The 16988-nt window shown below is 34.9% G+C and overlaps 1 pseudogene; it reads right to left on the minus strand.

The window, feature by feature from the left end:
- Positions 1-13494: 13494 nt before the first annotated feature.
- Positions 13495-15504, minus strand: LOC139704329 (ADP-ribosylation factor-like protein 2-binding protein pseudogene; annotated as a pseudogene).
- Positions 15505-16988: the final 1484 nt, after the last annotated feature.

Consider the following 16988-nt stretch of genomic DNA (forward strand, 5'->3'; position numbering starts at 1 on the left):
AACAAGAGTCACTAGATGAGATGAATTCAAACTGAAAAGATTCTTCTCAGCAAAGGAAACACTCAGTGAGGCAAAAAGTGATACCAGAGAATAGGAGCAAATTTTTACCACATGCACTCAAATAGAAACCTAATTTCCAGGATATATAAAGAAGTTAAAAAACTTAATAACAGAAAACAAATTTCCCTATCCTTAAATGAAATGGGCTAAGGAACTGAAGAGACACACTTCTTAGAATATAAACAATCAATCAATAAATAAAAAATGTTCAACATCTCTAGCAATTAAAGAATTGCAAATCAAAACTACTCCAAAATGTAATCTTATTCCAATCAGAATTGCAATTATTAAAAATACAAGCAAAAATATATGTTGGTGAAGATATGAGGAAAAAGGCCCACTGTTACACTGTTGGTAGGACTCTAAATTGGTGACACCAATCTGGAAAAGAATAAGGAGATTCCTTAGAAAACTTGGAAAGAAACCAAAATTTACCCAGCTATCCCACTCCTCAGTTTAGACCAACAAGAGCTAAAAACAGCATAATACAGAGGCATATCCACATCAATGTTCATAGCAAAACAATTCACAATAGGTAAACTATAGAACCAATTTATATGCTCTTCCCTAGATGAATGGATAAAAAAATATGGTCTATTTACACAGTGGAATATTACTGAGCATTAAAAGAGAATAAAATTATGGAATTGGGAAGTAAATGCATGGAGTTAGAGAATATCATGTTAAAGCAAGTAATCCAATCCTCGTAAACCAAAGACAATAATGTTTTCTCTGCTAAGTGGATGGTGATCCACAATGAGGGAAGTGGGAGGTAGCATGGAAGAAATGAAGAAACTTTGAATAAGACAAAGAGGAGGGAGGTGATGGGAGATGTTATAGAGGTAGGTAAGATGGTGGAATGAGATGAAAATCTTGTTGTACACAAAGTAGAGTTACTTGGGTTTTGTAACTATACTTTCTGAACAACAAGAGAAATAAAATCTTGTGTTCCATTTGTGTGCTACAAAGTGAAATGCATTCTGCTATATTAGCAAGTTAGAACAAATTAATAAATTAATTGATTTTTAAAAATTCAGGAAAGAGACTTGACTTTCCATATATATATATATATATATATATATATATATATATATATATATATATATATATATAATGTATATAATTTATGAACAATTTTTTTCATATTTCTATCGATTTTTTTAAAGAAATGACAGCAGAAGCATTACAATTCTTATTTCATGTATAGAACACAATTTTTCATATCTCTCATTGTATATAAAGTATGGCGATAAAAATTTGTGTATTTGTGCATGTACTTTTGATGATGGTCTCTATCACATTCCACCATTCTTGCTAATCCCCTGACCCCTTTGTTTTCCTCCCACCCCTCTTCTTTATTGAGAATCCATCTATTTCTCTCATGCTCCCCCTCCCTACCCCATTATGAGTCAGCCTCCTTATATTTGGCATTTTTTGTTTTTTCAGAATTGGATAACATCACTTAGCATTATCTTCTCCAATGCTATCCATTTACATTCAAATGGCAGATATGATTATATACCTAGAAGACTCAAAAAACTCCACCAGAAAACTTCTAGAACTAGTAAATAAATTTAGCAAAGTAGCAAGATATAAAATCAACACCCATAAATCAAAGGCATTTCTTTATATCAGTGAAAACTCTACTGAGAAAGAAATGAAGAAAACTACCACATTTACAATAACTTCAAAAAAAAAAGATATTTGGGAATCAACTTAATGAAAGACGTGAAAGGTTTATACAAGGAAAACTACAGAAACCTAAAGAACAGAATCAAAAAACACCTTAGAAGATGGAAAGATCTACTTTGCTCATCAATAGGCACAATTAATATTATCAAAATAAAAATGCTCCCAAAGCACTATAAAGATTTACTGCAATTCTGATCAAAATCCTAATGGCATTCCTCATAGAAATAGAAAAAGCAACCATGAAATTTATGTGGAAAAATAAGAAACCAAGAATAGCTAAAGTAATCCTTAGCAGAAAGAGTGAAGCAGGTGGCATCACTATACCAGACCTTAAACCATACTACAGAACAATGGTAACAAAAACAGCATTGCATTTGCAAAACAAACAAACAAACAAACAAAAAAAAAAAAAAAAAAAAAAAAACCAGACTGCAGACGAATGGTACAGAATAGAGGTCACAGAGACGACTAACTTACAAAACTATAATTATTGTATATTAGACAAAGGTGTCAAAACATGCACTGGAGAAAAGATAGCCTCTTCAACAAACCACTATCTCTCACCATGCACAAAACTCAACTCTAAGTGTATCAAGATCTTGGAATTAAACCAGATACTCTGTGTCCAATGGAATGAAATACAGGCTCTAATCTTCATCATGTGGGATTAGGCCCCAATTTCTTTAATAAGACACTGAAAGCACAAGAATTAAAACAAATAATCAATAAATGGGATAGAATCAAACTAAAAAGTTTATTCTCAGCAAAAGAAACAATCTGTGAGGTGAAGACAGAGCCTACATTTTAGGAGGAATATTTTACCCCGCACATATCAGATAGAGCACCAATCTCTAGGGTACATAAAGAACTCAAAAAAACTAAACAAATACTAATAATTGTGATGTTTATGATGATGATGATGATGATGATGATGATGATAATAATAATAACCCAATCAAGAAATGGGCCAAGGATCTGAACAGAGAGTTCTTAGAAGAGAATATACAATCAATTAACATTTTTTAATATATATCTGATTGGTTATGGTCCTCCCTTTTCAGGACCAAGAACAGTTCTGGTTCAGTTTCTAAGGAGGGGAAACATGAGCAAGAATCATTCTCAACTCTCCTTTATAAATTATCAAATAAATTATCTATGTCATTTTCTAAACATAGCTGGACATGGGAAATATAGGTTTGGAGCAGAGAACATTTTTATTAGAAACACAGTGTAAAAGAAGGAAAAAAAAAAAAAAAACATAGTTATTTGTACCACATTGTACCACAAGAGAAACGAAACGTGGAATTCAGAAAAGAAAGATTCAAACTTTTATAATTGGGAATGTGGATGACATGGATGCCTAAAGTGAAAAGGTTATTACAAGCTTTTGAAAGAAAAATCATGTGAGTGGCACAGTGTATTCCAGGGGCTTTGTCAGCTGTGCACTACAGAACATACAGGTATTCATAGCCTCATGAAGAGCATTATTCATCTGTTCCCTCTAAAATTATTCCCATAGTACAGATGAAAAACATGGGTATCTGGATATTAAATGGCAATTCAGCAGCCCACAGAAAACTACCCAGAGACAGAACTGTATGAAATTTCTTCAAAGACCATCAATGTATTGTTAGCTCCTGACACAGGGATGTCAGTCTGAGGAAATATTATTTTCTCTCCATTTTGAAAAGAGTGCATTGAGAATACATTTCGGAGGCAACATAAAGACTTTTTTTTCTTTCATGTTAAGCAACTCTTCAGAAACAGAGCTCACAAGACAGATTTCTTAGAAGGGTAAATGCCTGGAGATTACAGAATAATAAAAAAAAAAAAAAAAAAAAAAAAAAAAACACATCAGTGGCCCTGAGTGACTCAGGAAGGAAATAAATCTAAAAGGCTTATTAGAAACTGAAAAGCAAAAAAAGTAACTATTTCTAAAAATAAATATGTTCATTAGTTGCTATCTCCACAACATGTCATTAAGTAAACAACAATTTATGTATGAATATTTCTAGGATTGGCCAAATTTTATTCCATATGATTTTATATTAAATCCCAAAATCCAGATAATAGAATTCATGATTCTCTGCCAAAAATATTACAGAAAAAAAATTTTTAAGGAGTGGATGTTTAGTAAGTATGTCATTTAACAATTTTATTACCATATGATTTTAAAGAAATTTATTCATTTTCCTGCAGCCATAGTGTAGAGAAATTTCTTATTTATTTTTCCTGTAGTAATTAACAAAGATAAGCCCTAGAATCCACTTTAAATAACCTACCCTTACAATCATACAAGAAACCTAAAATAAATGATGAGTAAAGAAAAAAGTCAATTAAAAATAATTTAAACATTTTTTTTTTTCAAATCAATCTCTAGCTGCATTTTTGGATCCTTTTCTCATCTTTTAAGCCAAAAATATATAAAAGACAAAAGTCTGAACTTCAAATTTATACATGAGATATGTTTATTAACTATAAAAATTCAAAATATTTAGAAATTTAAGAAATATAAAATAAAAACCCATCATGGGAAAAATTAAGTAATATTGATGAACATTTAAAACAAATTAATAATCATTAACTCAAAAGGAGTTTAAATTAGTATCTATTTGTGGAAACTATTTTGCTATTGAATATACACGATACTCCCCATCACAGAGACTTACTGAAATTAGAGCATATGTGATCATGAGAACATGTAAGTATGCAATGGTACTCATCCAAACACTTGAAGCCCAAGGGCATGGCTCAATACAATATACATCTTGGAAGAGATAAATAATAATCTGTAGGAAAAATGGTCACTGGGGCCAGTCACATTTCATAATATATCCAGTTTAAAAAAGAGCATAAAACACTATGTATAAATTTTACATAGGTGCCTTATGAAAGTGGTATTTCACATATGTACATTTTTAGAAACAAAATATGTAGAACTTATGAGAAAATAAAAGTCACAAAAAGCACATAAAAGACTGAATTATACATCCCATGTAAATAAGAAAACTCATCATTACAAAGGTTATCATTTCCCCCAAATTTACTGACAATAGATCTCACCAAAACTTCTATGCACAAATATGAATATATCACAGTGAAGTCTACTTTTATGTGTATTCTATAAAGCAATAATTTAAAAAACTGTAAATAAATATATGATAGAAGAAACTTGGAGAATAGGGAAAGGGGAACTACTGGATATTGAAGGGGAGCAAATTATATTTCATGTTTTATGGTTATGTCAAATAAACCTGACTATTAAATACAACAATAATGTAATAATAAAAAAAATCATCAAGCTTTACTTTAAATGAAGTAAGAAACCAAAGCATAAATTTTTAAAATTCATCTACAAAGTTATATGTAACTTTAGCCAAAAATCTTTTCAATTATAAGAGCAAAAAAAAAAAAAAAAAAAAAACTTATCATGGCCTACTATTCATATATATTGTGAAAATATAATATTACAATAATAAAGAATCACAATATAAATAAGATTCCCATATGAATACATATGTATGTGAAAACACTATGGTTTATTGCAATACTAAATTCTAGATAAATCAAACCATAACAAAAATAATCTCAGCAACTTAGCTAGGACCTTTCTCAAAATAAATTTAAACCTGTTAAGGCTGTTTACTGGTGAAGAGTCCTTGCTTCCCCAATGCTGAAGTATAACATCAGAGAAGTGTGCCAAGGCAAGTTTAGAGTGGAAAGTATAAGCTTTATTAAAGGACAGTAGAAAGGACTTCTCCCCAGAAGAAAAAGGGGACCCAAGAGGTAGAATCCATGAAAGGGATTTTTTTTTTTTAAACTAAGGTCTTTTTAGCTTTTTTATAGCTAAGGTCTTCCTTCAGCTATCCTGCATTCCTGTCACATTGCTGTCCTTTGTTCTGTTTTCTTGCAGTGTTGGAATGTAGGTGGGAAGGCCCAAAGTGTGGAGGACAGGTGGGCTGAAGGAGCAATCTGGGCAGGAAAGTCTTTTGGATTAGCATCTCCATGTTTGTGGTGAGCTGCTTCATTAAAATTTTCTTGGGATGGGCTCAGGGCCTTGGGGACATTTTCAATTCCCCCTATCCTGGATTCCATCCTCAATATGGCATTTATTCTTGATTTTACTGGATATTAGACCCAATTTACCTAACTACACTAACTACCTATCTGTAAATCTGGCTCCACTACCAAGGATATGGCTAAGTAGTACAGTATCCCGAGTTCACCTAACTTTAAACAAAATAATAATAATGAAGAAAGTAAAAATAAAAGAATGTCAAAATGAAAATTAGCTAGCTAAAAAGGAATTTAGGTACCCAAAAATGACAGCTCCTTTCCTGCAGGAAAATGGACCTTGGAGATTTGATTTTGATAATTATTCCACCTGTCAATCTCCAACATCTGGTAAGACACTGGGCTGCAGGAACACTCCTGCCACATAATATTTTATGCAGATTCTGAGGATGCCCTTTGAGCATAAGGAAGGCAGCAAAGAGTCTCTGCCACTGACATGTTCCCCACCTGGTTGGCCAGCAGGACTGAGGACATAGTGGCCAAGTGGAGGAGTAAAGCCTGTAGACTCCAGAGACTGCCCAGAGTCCCAATGTGCTAGCTCCTGTTTTCAACACAGCCAGTCTTGTGGTTCCAATAGTCTTCCTCCCCCAGCCTCTCTTGCTAGGCCAATGCACACTCGCCATTTCCTGATTCTCAGGAGTGGGGCTACTTGGGATCCTCAGTTCCTGCACAGCAGAACAACCTGTGACTCTGAAGTATGAGACTACAGATGGCAAAAATGGAGGACTCAGGAGATAAGAAGTGAAAGCCCACCCTCCTCCTCCCTGATGACACACGATTGGACAGTTCCCACAAAATGCTTTTGATTGGAAGGGGCTTCAGATCATGAACATTGAATCTGAGAGAAGTGAGCCCTTTTTTGAGTGACAGGGAATATTATCCAATCCAGGCATGAATAAGGGCTAGAATCTCAGGTTGTTGAGTGCTGTTTTTTTTTTTTTTTTTTTTTTTTTTTAACTGAGAAATGTACCCAAGAGTGTCAGGCTGCTATTATTTTGAGGCAAGGTTGTTTTCCCATTAGTGGGAACTAACCCAACCAACAGAACATTTTCATTTAAACTTACATATAAAGTCATTTCAGTTTATGGATTATATATGCTTGTATATTATTAAGGAATTAATATAAAATAATGACAATAATTATAAAATTTTATTTATTTAATTTTTGATCTCTGTTCTTTTTAGGTTACAGATTGAACTTTGAACTGGGAAGAAAACCCTAAAGTAAAAATGCTCAACAAAAACAACACATAAGGGGCTGTGATTGTGGCTCAGCAGTAGAGTGCTCACCTCCCATGTGCAAGACCCTGGGTTCAATCCTCAGTACCACATAAAAATAAATAAGTGAAATAAAGGTATTGTGTCCAGCTACATCTAAAAAAATACATAAAAAACATAAGGTACAAGGTGAGAAACCAGCCTCTACCTCAGAGCAAAGACTGTCCAAGGAAGGGGGCATGACTCTTGGCCTTGGAAAGACACACAGAGCACTCCTAGGCTCATACCCAACCTGCTGAGTTGTTTATCTACAAATAACAGGAGAGATCTGCTGTGCCTGGTGTCCCAGACTCAGTCAGGCTAGGTGGGGATCCATAACAACCCCCTAGCAGCCACCAATCAGCATGAGACAGGGAAAATTCCTGGGATTCCAAATGAAACTTCCAGTAGTTTATGGTGATTGATAAAATTTTGGGAAACCATATAGTTTAGCATATAATCCCCTCATGGCCTAAGCCAATCTGTTCAAATGAATCCCCATCTTGTACTAACCAATCCTGCTTACCCAACTTGTTCCCACCAGTGAATGTGCTAATCATGTTTTAGAGTTGTTTATGATTTTCCCAAGGCGTGTGATGATTTGCTAAGAGATGCTATGATGTATGTGGGGTTCCTGCCTTTCCCAAAGAGTTATAAAACTGCTGCAAACCCCAGGCTCAGGGCCTCTAAGCCACCAGTTTCTGTGTGCGTGGACTGAGCTAGCTTGGAATAAACACGTCTTTGGTGCTTACATATTGGTCTCTGGTGGTCTTTTGGTGGTCCCGCATTTGAGCATATCAGTCTCTCCTGAAACCCATGGAAAAATAATTCAGCACTCCAGTTCTCTAGGACTGTAGTTTTATAGCACAAAAAGTTACAAAAGGGGGGTGACTTGAGAACTTACACGAATAACAAAATTTTCACAAGCATAATACAAAGACACATAGTAGGTTAATGGTCTAAATGATTTAGCACTTAGGGAGTAAATTTAGATCAAAACATCAGAATTTATGATCCACCACTAAAGTTTCAGAGTGAGTTTTTATTTGGTCAGGGAAAGCCAGAATTTATGAGTCATCACTAAAGTTTCAGGGAGGGTTGTTTTCTCATCAGGGAAAACCAGACATGGGTGAGTTCAAGGCACTGGTAGGCATTTCAAGCAAATCACAGTAATTTATAATGAAGCAGAAATTAACTTTTCATGCATTTGTGATGAGATGGCTCCCAATCTTAAAAGGAAATTAGGCTGGATTTTTCACTTGCTATAGCCATAGCTTTTAAAGTATATGTTTCATACTTTCACAAGTATGAGAATTAAATTATTAATATTAATTACTACTAATTTTTTAAAAGACTGAATAAAATAGGAAATTAGATATTTGTTATTAAATGCATAAAAATTTTGATTAATATATTGATAATATTAAACATGGAAAATTTTGACAATGATAAAAAGACATTTAATATAAGGGATTCAATATTATAAGTCCCTCATGATCAGTGGGTCAGTCCTTCAATGATATTTTTCATTTTTTTAGGTCATTTTGAATTACACTTCTGCAAATGTTTGTTAAATATACAAATTTAAGATTTTGTATTTTGTAAAGTAGAAAAATGGCAGATTTGAGCTCCTTTCAGGATTTTAAAACTTATAAGCCATTTGGGGCATCTTAGCACTTTTTTTAAATATTTGCACACAGTCCAATTCTAGAGAAGAATGAGTTGGAGATATAGTCTACTGTTCTGAGCAAAAGAGAAATTGCATTAGGATATTTCTAAAGCTTTTAACTTTTGTAACTTTTCAGAATTTTTGGTGATTTGAAAAAATTATTTATTTTAAGAAATGAATTGTTTGAAATTAATTATTTATCTTTCCTGCATTATTTTTCAGTTTCATTGATTTTTTTAGAAGAACTAACAGAACAGAATTCCAAAAGAGTTCCATGTAAATTTAAAGGTATGTTTCTGATAATTGAGATAGAAAGCAGAAGCAAAACATCATCTAGTTTGGTGGTTCTGCCTCAAACTAAAGAGTTACTTATTTATTTCTGCTATTATTCACTAGGTTCCTGAGGTTGCAGAAATCACCAACCAACACACATAAAAGTCTTGTTAGTTTGATTCTCACAACCAATTCAAGCTAAAATACACTAGTATCACTGTAGTTTCAGACCAAAGGGTGTTTCTAAATAATAAAAATATGTATACATAAATATATAAATATAAAATAAAAGATAATATTAGATAGATTTTTTTTCCTGAATAATCATTTTTACAATATCCCTTTAGACACAGTTCTGGGAACAAAGTGTCACAAATAAGACATAAATCCTACATTGCTACACAGAGTAATTAAGGCACATACTAAGAGCTTGGTATAAAACTTAGCAGAGTGACATAAATAACTAGAGAACATCATAGAGACTTATACCTAAGTGCTAAGTAGCAAATTCATAGTCTAAGTACATGAAGAGACAAGTGATCATAGCAAATTTTATAACTCAGTTGCTGCTAATATACAGAGATAGAGATATTTATTAAGAGATGGTTTTATGCAGATTTTTGGTTTAAAAAGGGAAAGATCAAATAATGGAGGTGATTTAAACATGAGCAATAATATTTTTCTGCATTCAGTACCTTTTTTGCAGATATATGAATTATAATTAATTCCAACCAGAAAAATGCAGAAATAGTGAAAAGATTATTCACTAGGAGTAAAACTACTTAAAAAGAGAACCAAAACTTCCATTCCTGTCCAAATGTTTATTCCTGACAAAAAGACTGCTTCTTTTGAACAATTTCTGTAGATATGTTTTTTTTTGTAATAAATATTTTGGTGATTTTTTGCATATTACTTAATATATTTATGCTTCACATTTTCTCTTTTGTCCTATTTTACTACCTATATTCTGAAAGAAAAAAAAAAATTCTAACTCCTAAACTCACTTGATATTTGAGATATCTTTTAATTAATTTTTAAGCTTATATCATTTCTATAATGAATACTGTGCTTTCAGTAAAGAATGACTATTTTTATGCACCTGGCTCATTTACAGGAGTTTTGTTGTGTTCTTTGGTTTTATTTACAGTGACATTTAAAAAAAAGGTTAATGTTAAACCAAAACACAAAAGACCACCAACTTAAATTTTAAATCAAGATTGTATTGTGTACACAAAAGCTGGCCAGGACTGTCTCTTACAAGATTCCATGCTAGAGATCATCCCCCTGATCATCAGGAAAACGTTTTTACAGCACAAAAGTTACAAAGGAGGTGGGTGTCTAAGGTACTTACAGCTAACAAGATTTTGACAATCATAATACAAAGGCAAATAGCAGGTTAAGGATCTATGTGGCTAACATTTCAAGGTGGAAAATAAATTCAGCTCCAGACATTAGAATTTATAAGTTGCCACTGAAATTTAGAGAGAATTGTTATTTGGTCAGAAGGAGCCAGTATTTATGCGGCACCAGTAAGGTTTTAGAGAGGGTTGTTATCTGGTAAGGGATAGCCAGGCATAGGTGAATTCAAAACACAGGTAGAAATTACAAGCAAGTTTAAAACATCAAAATATTGTCAGGCCAAAGAGAAAATTTAGTTTCCTTACACAAAACAGAAATACACTTTTTACCTCTAAAAGCTCTAAGAGAAGACTTTATTTATTTTTGTATTTTCTCATATCTAATAGCTTATGGCATTCCTTTGTTTGTGACTATAAATGCTTCTCTTCTGTGTTTATGGGGCTTCCAAAACAAAAAAATATAGATAAGCCCTTCTCATAGGGAAGATTTTGCAAACATAGCAAGTAACTACCCTTTAACCCACAGGGTCTGACAACCATATTATAGGATATGAAAGACGCTCCAATATGCTTATTCTTCCAACCATTGTTTGCAAAGATTGACAAAAGTCAATTCATTGCACAGAATGAGTGAGGTGAGTCTCTGCTCTGCAGTCCAGAACAGGATGTAAAAGAGCCCCCAAAGTGAGTTTAAGACAGGGCTTTACATGACATAGCTGACAAAATCCTAAAAACAAAAGAGAACATAAATTCAGAGAGAACCATACCCACATAATCTCATTTGACAGAATCAAATTCATAAGAGGAACAGAGGACAGAGGTAAATCTAAAGGGATTTAACTATATTTTCTTTTTCTAAATTGCTATTAATGTCTCCCAGGATTATAGAGTTCTGGATCTCCTCAGTTACTACTTTATCATTACCTTCAACCTACAATGCATGAGGCACACTGAATTTACCCTCATACTCAGGTACTTATCACTTATTTTTTTCTATAGAAAAGCATATATATATTAATATATTTTTTCCCACATTTCCAAGATTCTACCCTGAAAATTTCTGTGATATCACTTCCCTGAAATGCATTTTCATTATTTCATGTCAGTTCACCTAAGTATTCTATATCATGTGTTGGAAAAGTTGAGACAACTCGAAGGCACTTCTTATTTGACTATTTATAAACTATAATTAAATGTCAACCTCAGTACCTCCAAAGAACTTAAGTCTCATTCACCTTTCTCATTTATAGTGCTTTATTTTTTAAGTAGGTAGCAGAAATTTTATTTTGAAGAAGAGTAAGTGATTTAAAGCCATTCAGTGTACTTTAGAGGATCCCAAAAACCTATGGTTGTGGTTCTTAAACACCCTTATCCCTGAAAGATCTAGATTACACTCCAGGTTGGACACTGATACTGTGCTTCCATGGGAAATGGTTTCTTGGTTGTGAATATTGTCTTTCCCTTTCCCCTATACTCTTGGAAATGTGTGCATTGTGTGAAGTTTTAGAATCACTATTTTCAACACAGTTAGCATGGACCCATTTGTTAATAGAAGGAATCTATATTCTGAAAAAAAAGACCTTCACCAAGGCCTAAAGAAGTGATAAAATAATCCCTGGAAAAAATAACAGTCATCCATTAGATTATTATTTTTTAAATACTAAGAATAAGTTTAGTTAGTAATACATTACCGTACTAGGAAAAGTGATATAAATGCAATTTTAATTTTTAAAGTAGTTTCTGATTACTACAAAGAGAGTATAAAAAGCTGGGTACATGGGCTGGAGTTGTGTCTCAGTTGTAGACTACTTTGCTAGAATGTGCAAAGCACTGAGTTTGATACTCAGCAATACACATAAAGATTTTTTTTGTTTTATTTTTTAAATACATGACAATGGAATGCATCACAATTCTTATTACACATATAAAACAGTTTTTCATACCTCTGTTTGTATATAAAGTATGTTCACATCAATTCCTGTCTTCATATATGTACTTTATTTTTGAGAGAGAGAGAGAGAGAGAGAGAGAGAGAGAGAGAGAGAGAGAGAGAGAGAGAGAATTTTATTATTTTTATTTTTTAGTGTTCTGCAGACACAACATTTTTGTTTGTATGTGGTGCTGAGGATAGAACCCCGGCTGCACGCATGCCACGCAAGTGCACTACCACTTCAGCCACATCCCCAGCCCCATATATGTACTTTAGATAATAGTGTCTATCACATTCCACAATCCTTGCTAATCTTTACACAACACTCCTACACTGGCCACTTCACATAAACTTGCCTCAGGGATTCAATGCATTAATCAAATAGATTTTATTCAGCCTATGCAGTGCTGTTGGAATGGCTATTATAAAAATCTAAAATTGTCATGTGTGGTGGCATATGCCTGAAATTCTAGAAGCTATGGGGGGGGGACACAGGAGAATTGTTAGTACAAAGACAGCCTCAGTAACATAACAAGGCTACAATCAACTTAATGAGAGCCTGTCTCAAAATATAACATAAAAAAGAATGTGGATGTATCTCAGTGGTATGCAACTCTGGGTTCAATACCCAGCACCAAACCATACAAAACCAAGCAAATATCTCATAATTAATAGGGATTCTAGGGTACAAAAATATGTAAAAATATTGGTGACAATATAAATTTAATAAATATATTTTTTTATAAAAGTGTTAAGGTTCTTTAAAAGCCCCAATTAAAAATGCCACATAATCCACTAGGAATAATTTGGGGTAGCAGTGCAAAATCATACATGCCTGTACTCCCAGTGGCTTAGGAGAATAAGAGGTAGAAAACTAGGGATTTATTTTCAAATTAAAGACCAGCTTCAAGAACTTGGCAACGTCCTAAGAAACTCAGTAAAACCCTCTCTCAAAAATAAATAAATAAATAAAAGTGTTGGAGACTGGGTATGTAGCACACTGGTAAAGTGCCCTGGGGTTAACCTCCAGTATTTAAATAAATAAAAAAAATAATAATAATTGTCATTAAAAAATGCCATACAATCCAGTAATAATAACTTTTGGTATGTATGTAAAAAATTTGGAATCCCTTTGCTAAATATATTGCCACACATCTATTTTTTTTTTTTTTTTTTTAGAATGATGGTTCTTGCAAAACACCTCAAATTTTACTCATGGTACAAAAAGTAATAAACGACACATTAGTACAGAAAAACACACAGCTTATAGCTCATCCTTTAAAACCAGAAGATAAGTGAAAAGTCAGCACAGATTCTTATTTTCACTATAAAAAGTAAAATAAAAAAGTACACAGGGGAACTGAACTGTTTTTTCCTTCTTTCCAGGGATGTGTGACACATAAGTTCTCTGTCAGTACTAAACTAAACAATGTAGTAAACCAAAGCTGACACACGAACAGTAAAGCTGTCCACTGCCTCCTCCTCATGCTGAGCTAGACCAGTGAACACCATCTTGGCAGGAGATTGTGATGGGAAGAAGAAATCGCAGAGTCTTTACCTACCCTAATAAAAAAAACAAACAACTGGCTTACACAGAAAGGGTTTTAAGCCAACATGCACAACACACCTGACATGCCATGACGCAGGGTTGCTTCAGCCTGTTCCAGCACATAGCAGACATTCTCTGGTGCTGCTGAAACAGGTGCACCAACATGAAAAGCATTTTTATCTTTACAGCACTAATGACTAAAAAGCACATAGCATATAATACTTTGATCTTTAGGTGGATTATCATGGAAGTTCCAAGATCATATCCACTAAGTTTGCCTGAGTATTCATCTATAAAAATATTTTTCAAAAATAATGCTTGAAAGAGACTTCTAGAAACAGTGGGACTATATCAGGACCAACAGAAGACAGTGTTACAAGGACCATGTATGTTAAGACTGGGAGTTGACTTTCACACGTAGCTTTTAGGTAAAGGACATCTCTCTTGGTTGACCCCACAGCCAGCACAAGCTGTGATCAGAGGAGACACAGAAATCGAAGGACAGGCAGCTGGCTCCAGTAGCTCCCTAGATAAATACTCCCAAACAGAAACCCCATTGAGGGTGAAGGACTGAAACTATGTCCCATGTAAAAAAGAGCAGTGAGTGCACAAAGGACTCATGCAAAGCCTGCTGGGAAGAGGAGGGTTCATGGTTGTGGTTATGCACACCAACATGTACCAGGGAAGGGCTCCCAGGTGGAATGGCTGACCTGGGCATGATCAGAGGGGCCTGACCCAAGCACCTGAGAGGTGACTAGGTGGGGAGGGGAAGAACACTAATACAAAACGGCTTGTCAGGAGAAGTGGGTCCAAAGGTCCGGTCATGTTGTTTCTGACCTGTCAATACTTAACACAAACCAAGGGCTGCAGAACAGAGTCTTTCTGAGATGGACTCTTCTGTCGTCATTAGCTGTAGTCTCTCTTAGTCTGTCAGACTGGTGACATCCAGAATGTTCCTGTTCATTGCCTGGAGATGGGACCTAGTGCCTCAAATTGTTCTGGGAAGCTGGCATAGAGGATGATTTGCACAATGAAGTCACCACTAAGCCACTGCTTAAGTCAGTCCCCGGCCTTCCTTTTCTGTATTGTAGTTGTGAAAGCTGCCATGTTAAATCCAGGAATCCGCTCCGGTAGCTGTTCTTCAATATATTTTTCCACCAGAGAAATATATTCGTTAAAAATGGGTGTGTAGATGAGTTTATTCTCTTCTGTATCTTCAAACTCCTGGTAGTACTTGTCCATGAAGTTTCTCTGTAATAACTGGAACTTGTCATCCATGATAATGTCCTCTAGATATCCAACCACAGCATCAAATTCTGCATCAGATGCAGAGGAGGACAGCGCCAAGCTCTCTTCCTCTAGGGTGTCCATCGCCGCGGCACCGCATCCACCTGGGCGGGCGAGCGGGCCTGTCGGCCTCCTATCCCGCCCGCGGCCCAGGCCCAGCCTCCGTCCTGCTCCGTGGAGCCCACACCCGCATCGAGGGCACGGCGGCCCACCAGCCGGAAGGAGGCCTCGCCGCCCAGGCCGCAGGCAGCCCACGGCCCAGCCGGCTCAGCGCGAGGCCCGGCCTCGGGCTCCTGGCTGCGGCCTCGCACCAGCAGGGCCTCCTCGCACAGCGAGGCCGCTCCGCTGCCGCCGCCTCGGGTCCAGACGTCCTCTATTTTTTATTGTACCTTTATTCACAGTATCTAATAAAAGGAAACAAATAAAGTACCTTTTAGAGAGAAAGTATATCAGAAAATGCCTTCCAGTTGCAAAGCATCCAATTAGTCCATCCCTTCAGAAGCTACACACTTAAAATTCAAAGTGGTCCCTAGAAGACAAGACTCAGAGAATGGTGTTTTCTAAATACTCCAAAAAATTTGGAATCTCTGGGAACCTTGTTTCAGATATTCTAAAACTCAGAACTAGCTCATATGGGAGGTCAGAATGAGAACACAAGACATAGTAAATTCTTTAATGGGGAATCTTAACTCAGACACTGACATAACCAAAAGCAGAGTTGCAGATAAAAAATAGATTCTGTTTCACTGATTTCTGGGTTATGGATTCAAATCAAATATATATTAGAAAAAAAGTTAAGGCTACTGGTTAAAATCTACATAAAACAGGTATTAAAAATGTACCAGGTGCTGGGTGTGTTAGTGCAAGCCTGTAATCCCAGTTGCTGAAGAGGCTGAGGAAGAATTATCAAAATTTCAAAGTCAGCCTTAGCAGAAGTGAGGTGTTAAGAAACACAGTGAGATCCTGTCTCTAAATAAAGTAAAAAAAAAAAAAATCCTGGGGATTTGTCTTAGTAGTCAAGTGTTCGTGAGTTCAATCTCCAATATCCCCCATGAAAAATGTACCAGGGGGCTGGGGCTGGGGCTCAGTGGAGCTCACTTCTCTGGCACATGTGAGGCACTGGAATATAAGGTCTATCAACAACTATATATATATATATATATATATATATATATATATATATATATATATATATATATAATCAACAACATTATATATATATCTATATATCAACAACATTATATATATCTATATATCTATATATCAACAACATTATATATATCTATATCTATATATCAACAACATTATATATATATATATATATATATATATATATATATATATATATATATATATATATATATCAACAACATTATATATATATAAAACCAAGATATTGACATGGACTTTGATCTAAATTGCGTGTAATTTAGCCCTTAAGATTGAAGTTGGTTGGGGCTGGGGATGTGGCTCAAGTGGTGGTGAGCTCGCCTGGCATGCGTGCAGCCCGGGTTCGATCCTGAGCACCACATACAAACAAAGATGTTGTGTCCGCCCAAAACTGAAAAATAAATATTAAATTTTTTTTAAAAAAATCTCTCTCTCTCCCTCTCTCTCTCTCTCTCACACACACACACTCTCTCTTTAAAAAAAAAAAAAAAAGATTGATGTTGGCCAGGCATGGTGGTGCCTGCCTGTAATATCAGCTGTTTACAAGACTGAGACATAAGGATCATGAATTCAAAACCAGTCTCATCAATGGTGAGGCACTAAGCAACTCAGTGAAACCCTGTCTCTAAGTAAAATACAAAATAAGGGTATGGATGTGGCTCAGTGGTA

The sequence above is a fragment of the Marmota flaviventris genome, unplaced genomic scaffold (genome assembly GCF_047511675.1).
Source record: "Marmota flaviventris isolate mMarFla1 unplaced genomic scaffold, mMarFla1.hap1 Scaffold_526, whole genome shotgun sequence".
Classification (NCBI taxonomy): Eukaryota; Metazoa; Chordata; class Mammalia; order Rodentia; family Sciuridae; genus Marmota; species Marmota flaviventris.